This window comes from Nematolebias whitei, chromosome 2 (assembly GCF_014905685.2).
Source record: "Nematolebias whitei isolate Nwh7 chromosome 2, NemWhi1, whole genome shotgun sequence".
NCBI classification, from domain to species: Eukaryota; Metazoa; Chordata; class Actinopteri; order Cyprinodontiformes; family Rivulidae; genus Nematolebias; species Nematolebias whitei.
Window position 1 is genome coordinate 25,751,807 of NC_056499.1, and position 8,488 is coordinate 25,760,294.

The window sequence follows — 8,488 nt, forward strand, 5'->3', positions numbered from 1 at the left end:
GCAGCCAGTTAACAAGAGAAGACTGGTGTGTTAATGATGATAGATTTCACACCCAAGACCTTCAGAGAACAATCACTCCCAGAATGCCATGCTGGAGGGTGACCTCTTGACCTCTGTCAGGCCACACAGAAAAGGAAATCTATAAACAGATTTAGAGCCAGAAGTGACCAGTGTCCAAAGTGACTGGTCAGTGAACATAGGAGCCTGTTTGCTGGACAAACATATGAGGGTACACAAGACTCCCAGCTGAAGAATAATCCTACTGGACTCCTCCTGGTTATCCAGAGCAAATAAAGTAGAGGAGCTGTAAGATATGCAAATCCTTTAAAAAGCTAATGAAGCACAATCTCATTTCACAACAAGCTAAATTTCCTTGCAAAGGGACAGAAAGACACAAGCTATATTGAGTCTTTAGTGTTTCTCTGTGGGAAACTTGTCATCTTTGAACTCTAAGGGGTTCTATCCCTTCTGCTCAGCAACCACTGTCATTGTGAATGTGCTTTGTTTCCTCTGCATGATTCTAGTTTGTTCACTGGGAAATCATGTTCATCATCATGCTGCTGGATTCCATCCGTGTTACATCAGATAGTCAGTCAGCAATGAGGTAGAAGCTCATATGAGTTCAAAGTTTAGTTAGTTCTTCCCTCTTCTTTTTTAGTCTATTGAAAACAACAGTCTAATGCAACTCCTGGAATGATGTTGGTTTCAGTGTACTACCCCAACTACCTTGTGCAGGTTATACTTGGACAACATGCATAAGAGCTGTAGACAAAAATACAAAAGTTTTTATGAATTAACATAAATGTCATGCTGACTTTGTTATGTCAAGGTGCCATAAAATGTGATTGATCCCTGCAAGAATAAAATATATTGTCTCACAGAGATTCAGTTCTTGGAGACTGGTTGGTGACTTGAAATTATGGGAAACTTGCATGAAAAAAGGCAAGTCTCACCATGTTTTCTATTTTATATAGCCACTTGGTTATACGTATTTTAACCAAGTGGCCAGTGAGCCATGCAGCCAAGGTTTAAATAGATCATTTCTGAAATTTAAGAACAAGTTTATGTGTGTGGGTTGCAAAACATTTTATTATTTTGGCTGCTGAAGAACACTACAGACATGAAGATATTCAGATGAAGACCAGATATTTGATGATTATATTTATCATCTGCATGATTTTTATATCTAGACACTTGTCTTGGATGCTTTCTGTCATAAGAGAACTCCGGTATAAATGTCAAAACACAACTCTAGTTTGTTGAGACACTGGAAACACAATGATTGACTTAAGTGGATGTAAATAAAACTTTAGCGTTAGTCCAACATTTTGGAATTGTTAATTATCAGTCTCATTGTTTATTAATCAACATTGTGAGTTGTTTTTTTCATGGTTAAAAATGTTACTTTCGTATTAAATACACAGACTAAAATGAAGCCCTCGATTCAGTTGTAAGATTGTGTAGTTTTATTATGAATATATGAATATTAATAAGCAGGAATATATAAATAAAACAGTAATGTATCTTATTCAGCATCAGAAGGAGGGAGGCCAGCAAAGGCGGTGAGTTGAAGAGAGTGTGTTTATAACTGTGTGAGTGAGTGTATGCATGTGTGCCTTTGTAAGTAAGTATGTGGACACTGTTCCAGTTAGCCCTCACAGCCATAGTCCATGATGAGTGATGGTGCAATGTTTACCAGCCAGCCTCGGTAAAGCTCTGACACAGGTCCACAGATGTCCTTGGGGAAGGTATGGATAGAGGGAGCAGAGCATCTTGTTCACATAACATCCAGGAGAATTTGATAGTCAGCCTTCCAAGGTCGACATGGGGAGTCCAGATTCAGATAACAACAGTTGTTTTGATTACTTTCCCATCTGCATTACAGTTCCACTGGTACATCTCAATGGCGACTCCAAACAGCCAAATTTTGTTGTCACTACCGCCAAGCTGAGCTTGTAACTTCTTCAAGGTCAATTTCTTCCTGCCAGTGAGATTCAGGAGCTACAAATAGCCTGTGATTCTCAGCAAGAATCGTGTCCTGCTTACAGCTCAGCTCACACAGCATTTGAGTGTGAGTGTTCACGGCTTGGCACATTCCCTCAGACAGGCCAGGCAGCTTCATAATGGCCAGAACAGCTGTCAATGTTCTTTGATTTTGTTTATATGCCAGGTAACCACCAACTCCAAAAATCAGAAATCCTGTTGTCATAAATCCAATTATGTATGCATCTTCAACATTCTCGACCGACAGTATGGACAAAAACACAATCTTCCACTGTCCCCAGGAATCCATTGTATATCTGGCTGCAAGTATCCCATCGGGGCAGGAGGGTTCTCCTTTGCCCTGTCTTCTTGTTGAGAAAAAATGATCAATTGCAAGCGGATCAGATCCATAATTCACAATTCGAAAGATATGTAAAAAGAGGCTTCAAAAGGTTCACAGGACAAAAAGCACGGGAAGTATCAGGAGGAGAAAAGTGTCCGCCTTCACCGAGACCGGGGGGGGGGGGGGGGGTGTAGACTAGTAATATTGAAATAAAAGATGCAATGTGAAAATTAACCAAAACTCTTACTGGAAATTTTAGACTGATTATTTATTATGCATTAGAATGAGGCTGTTGTCATAGTAACTGGTCAGAGATCTAAATAGGTAATCTGATTAATAATTAAGTTAGCTGATGTAATTATTGGAATGTCACCCAAAAGCCAACAACAAGCAGAATGGAATCTTTATTGCAACCGAGAGTTTTGCTACATGATAAGACACCGGGGTCTGTTTCTTATGACACAAGACTCAAGAAGTTGAACATCTCCCGAGTGATGTGGAGTCTGTAGTTGGAACGTACGTTCCTGTTCGCACCAGTTCTGGCAGTCGGCTGTTCCGAGTAGGAGACCCACAGAGGCTCAAAGCTGGTTTGAGTGAAAACTTCAAGCCCAGTTCTGCTCCATGACATTCAGCGGTGGACTCTCACTGGTTCCCAACTTGTTCTGTTGGACCGCTGCAGGTCCAAGCTGGTTCTGGTGAAGAAAGTCAGGTTCTGCGCCTCTGCAGCTGTTACGGATCATAACAGGACTTTTTGGTTGGTCCTCTTATCAAAAACGTAGCTTAAGACTGGAAGGATAGTTGAAAACTTGAACTCAACTTTACTGAACCTTTTACAATTTAAAAAAATAATAAAATTCTAACTTTTAAATGTTAGTTTTCTTTTTTGCGCCATAGACACTGTCTATCACAGATTCATGATTGGCTGTAACTATTGTACCCATCATTGCACCATGTATTCACTGGCTAACTGGTCATCAGTATCTTCACAGAGACTCACTGGTACATTTTCATCTTTAAATCACTTCTTGGTCTGTTGCCTTCATACATCTCCTCCTACATGTCACTTCATCTTACAGCTACACTGTGCACTCTCAAGACATTATTACATGCAGTGTTCCCTCGGTGCGGACTGAACTTCTCCTACTCCGCTCCTGTATCCTGGAACATCTTGCAAAAAGATCTGAAGCTCTTGACCTCTCTAAGGGATTTTAGACAACTGTTAGTTTACTGCAAAAAACAACACAGACTTGTTCCTGGTTTTAGTATTTTGCATCACTTTATAATGTAGCTGCTTTTTAAATGATTATCTTTTGCTGTCTGTACCTCATCTGTGTACTTTGTTAAAAAAAAGGTCTCTCTTATAAATGAGTCCTCGAGGCTCAGTGAGGCTAACCTGTTTAAATAAAGGTTGAATGAATGAAAAAAAAAAAGTTATTGCACTAAGTTTTGACAATTTTAAAAACTAAAGGGCCAGGACTATGCATGTTTGCATCTTTCAAAAGAAAATTGAGAGCCCCTACAAATATTACAAGACTTTCTGGAGACTCCCTCAAGGATGATGTTCACCATCTAATTATAAACCCTAAGACAATGCTTTCACTAAATTCCAGGAAATAAATACCACTGCTTTTAATCATTTTGCAAGAGTGTTTGTGAAACAAAGGTTCATAAAAGGTCCAAAGGTTCATAAACATGTAATGAGAATTCCACTGACCTAGTCAACAACTAGAGAAATATCTTGACCTGAATTTAAATATTCAACTTACAAACCACTTGAACCCACATACAGTATAAAAATGTATTATTGTATGTTTTCAAGAAACACTTTATAAAGCAGGAAGATTTAAAAAAAAATCACTTCACTAATGAGCACAGTTTGCTGATTTTGTTAAAGCAAAAACAAAACAAATGCAGAGACTGTGCACAAATCACTTACTCTGCAACAGCTGTAATTTTCCAAAACACCTGCCTTACTGAGCCATCAGCTTTGGTTCCTGTCACTTTTTGCACTTGACTCAAATACGTTAACATTTTTTACAAGCAAGGTGCTAATTCTACCTTTTAATGCTTCTGCAAAGGCAACTTTTCACTAACTAATAAAATAACAAAATTAAAAGTACATAAGCTGGGTGGCTGTGGTTGAGTAGTTAGAGCAGTCGTCTTTCAATGGGGGAGTTGGGGGTTCAATTCCACCAGCAATAACATGCTGAAGTGTCCTTGGGCAAGACACGGAACCTCTATTTGCTTCCGATGTGTGTGCCATCGGTGTATGAATGTGATAAAGCACTGATTATTCTTTGTATAGATGTAGCAGAGTGCTGTACAAATGGATAAATGAGGGCGCAGATTGTAGTGTAAAGAGCTTTAGGTGTCTTCATAATATACAAAAGCACTATATAAGTACAGTCCATTTACCATAAACAAACACTGGTTGCAAAGCAGGTCTTTCAAATATATAAAAAAAAAAAAAAAAAAGGGGGGGGGGGGGGGGGGGGGGAGCAGATGGGTTTCATTTGTTTGTACTCTGGACTTCAAGCCAGTAGATGTCACCACATCCAATACACAAGAACATTAATATTACAGTAATGATAATTATCTATAGAAGCATACTTGTAATATACATACTACAGTATAACATTTGATATGCTTGTCTCTTTATAGTGGGAAGCTGACAGCATGGTGTGTTGGATGCTGCGGCCCCATCATGAATCAGTAGTGGCATTAGTCATTTGTTGTGTCAACACAAACATATGAACGAATAAACAAGAAGGAATAAAATAAAATTGAAGAAAATTTAGTGAAGAAAATTATGTCTAAGTTTGCATACAATATTCCATTTTGCAGATGGTGCAGTGAGGATAATGAGCCACTATGACAGTATCCCTGAATGTGTGTGTATGTTTTATTTGGGTTAGATATTGATTGATTTCCTATGCTTATCTCTCTCTTACTGGAGATGTGGGTGGGTGGAGGGGTATTTCATGTGAATTTGTAAATGGGATCTTTCATAAAAGTCCATGTGTACCACCTGTGCTCATTCAAGGACAAATTGTTTTCCATGAAAAAACTGATAAAGCAAACTGTCCATTGCTGAGCAAACATTACTCATTATTTACATTCAGAGAAAAATTCCATTAAGGGGAAACTCACTGATGGGTATTGCAAATGTTGGCTCTTCTTCAGACAAACTGAGTGAAACTTGTTCATTTTCTCAGCTGAGACAGTGGTGTTGTTGTTAAGCTCACTGGTCGATTACTTCATAGCCATCAAGGTTGTTGTCCACCGGAGCAAACTCAACTGCCTGAAATACATTCTCAGAATGTTTTTGACTACTTCCTGAAATGATGGAGAGAAACAACATAGTTTTTCAGGGTGACGAAAATAGAACTTACTGTGTCAAAAATTATGTAGCAAGGGTTGTGTTGTTGTTCTTGTGGCCAATGAGGAAAGTTACTAAAGGAAAACTAACATTTCTGTTTTTTATTTGGACGTTGATGATTCAGCTTCTGGGAAAATCCTGATGTGTCATTTCTAATCTTAATAAAATCCTTCATAGGATCAGAGTGACTCGTACAAATATGAATTCATCTACAGTTTCATATTCATGTTATAAATCATTGCCACAGCTTTTGCTGAGTTCTATCAATGAGTCATGTTGCAGCTGGAGAAGCAGTCTGGTCCTCTTCTGAATCATTTTGCTCACTCTAGCTGTCAAACGTGGATCCATACCATGTTGTTTCTATCCATGTCAGATAGCTGCCTGGTGTTCATTCAGTGATGGCATTCCTGCTGGGAAGGACTTAGTGATTAGAGCAGACAGGTGTTCTAATTCCTTGGAGAAATAAAGAAAGGAAACCATCAATGGCAACATGCGGCCATCATGGAGGAACATCCATAAAATGGATTATGGTGCAGAGAAAATGGATAAGAGCTGGAGGTTAGAAACATCCATTAGAGAATGATTACTAGCTGCCAAAGTAAAGTCCAAATCTCGTCTTGGAGGATTCTTCAAAGGGCAATATTAGTGCATGTTCATCATGTTTCTGGGCGATGATTATTCCTATTTTACCTGTCTTTTATCTTTCAGGTGACATGTTCAAACATGCCACCTGTACAAGCTTAATCCCAGCAGAAAAAGTAATAAAGATGACTTCACACCTTCTGATGGGACAAACAGTACTTCAGTTTAGTCACTGTCCAGAAGATAGATCAAACTGTGCAGTGTCATTTTGAAATTAGCATGTTAGCATGACGTTTCTTGGCACTGGTATTCCTAAAGTGTTTGTGTACAGTATCCACGCCACAGCCTGTCACCTTGATAGCGGTCTAGTATCATCAAGGGAAAGCTAAGCTGCACTTAGCCTCTGTAGGGCTATCAGGATGGTGATGACACGTCAGCACTGGACACAAATAAACAAGCCCCAAGCAGGCAAATATCCTACAACTGATTAATTTGTCACATGCACACCACACAACTTTATAAGTTTGATTTATGCTACTTGTGTTGAACAATAGTTAAAACACCATTTACAACTATATCAACCTGTTACAACATCAAAATTTGATCTAAACTTTTCTTAATGGTTGAAAAAAAAACCTGACACAATAAACAGTGGAAGCATTGTATATTTGGAGCCTTTATAAAAACTTGACACCAGGTTGGACTCGGTGTGTGGCTGTAAATAGATGAAGACTCTGTGGGCAATGGCATCGGGTGAAAATGGCTCTGGCAGAACTAAAGAATGATTTACTGTATTCACCATTCGGCTTGCTCCTTTCACTGAGAAACAGGCTAAACTGAAAGAGAATAAATGTTGCTGAAGTTTTCCCAAGCATTTCTCAGATTCATTATGTGCATAACTTACTTAATAGCATTCCTTCCTCGTACACTTCACGCCATGCCTACCCACCATGCACTGCACAGGCTTTATATGTTCCCTGCACTGTGGAAAGGTTCAGAGTTGGAGGGGTGAGCAGGGGTGGTGTTAGAGCGAGTACAACATCTTTTTTGTGTGTGTTTTCATGACACAACGACAGGTTGCATGTTTGAGTTGACTTTACTCTCACAACTAAAAGACCAGATAGTTCAAAGTGCAAACACTCTTTGGGGACAGAGGGGACAAGGTTGTTTTGGAACATTAGCTTTTTGGTGAGAAAGATTTTTTTTTTTTTTTTTTTTTTTGTTATGAAGAGTCCCCACAGCAAACAGAGCTGATTAATTCAGCCCCTCCAGCCCCCACCTCTGAAAATGATTCCCCCCACAGCACAGGGCCACTTGGGCATGTTTAGCGCAAATGTAATTACGGCCTCGGGGAGCGGCCAGCTTTTTAAAGAACTCCTTCTCCTCCGTTCCCCACTTCAATACCTGATGATGTCATGGCCCTTTGTGGCGTCGCAGAAGCTCCTCAAATCAACTGCCACTCATGACCTTTTCTTTCACTTTCTCTTTTTTTTTTCCCCCTTTCCCCCTTTGCCTAATTCTTTCTTCCTCCTTTTCTCTCTCTTGTTCATAACTGAGGTTCCCTTTATGGGTTGATCAGCCACCCCCCCTCCCCCCCTCAGTCCAGCCCTCCCATTGGCTCACTCTGCTTTTAGAGCCACTTTATGAGAAATGCATGCCCCTGTTTAAATGTATTGATAGTCCACATGGACGTCTCAGTCTTTTGTCCTCCTGGCCGACTGATTTCTAAGAAGTTCCAGAACATGGAGAAAAAGGACTTGGCCTACAGCTTTGTGCTGACAATCTGGCCTCTGAACATATTTGGCTGCAGACATATTGCAGTTTGAGAGATCGCTGCAATGCTGCTTGAAGATTTTGACCCTCTTTTTTTTTTACTGCCACTCTCAGTGGCAGTAATGAATGTTGTCTGGCAAAGATGTGTTGTGACAGACAGCTTGTCTAGAGATTTTTATGGCCAGTCTGTGCTGCTGGGGTATGGATACACCAGCCCCCAACGCCAACTAATGTTCAACACATTTAGGTTTGTCATGCATTTTCATTGTAGAGCTATCAGCCCCTTGTAGTCTCTTTGTGAATATGATTCAAATTAACACAAATACAGTATGTGCATTTGAAAAAAAAGAATATACACACAATGAAGAACACAACAGCTGTTACAGTTGTTAAACAGGCAAACTATCATTATTTAAAATGATTCATTT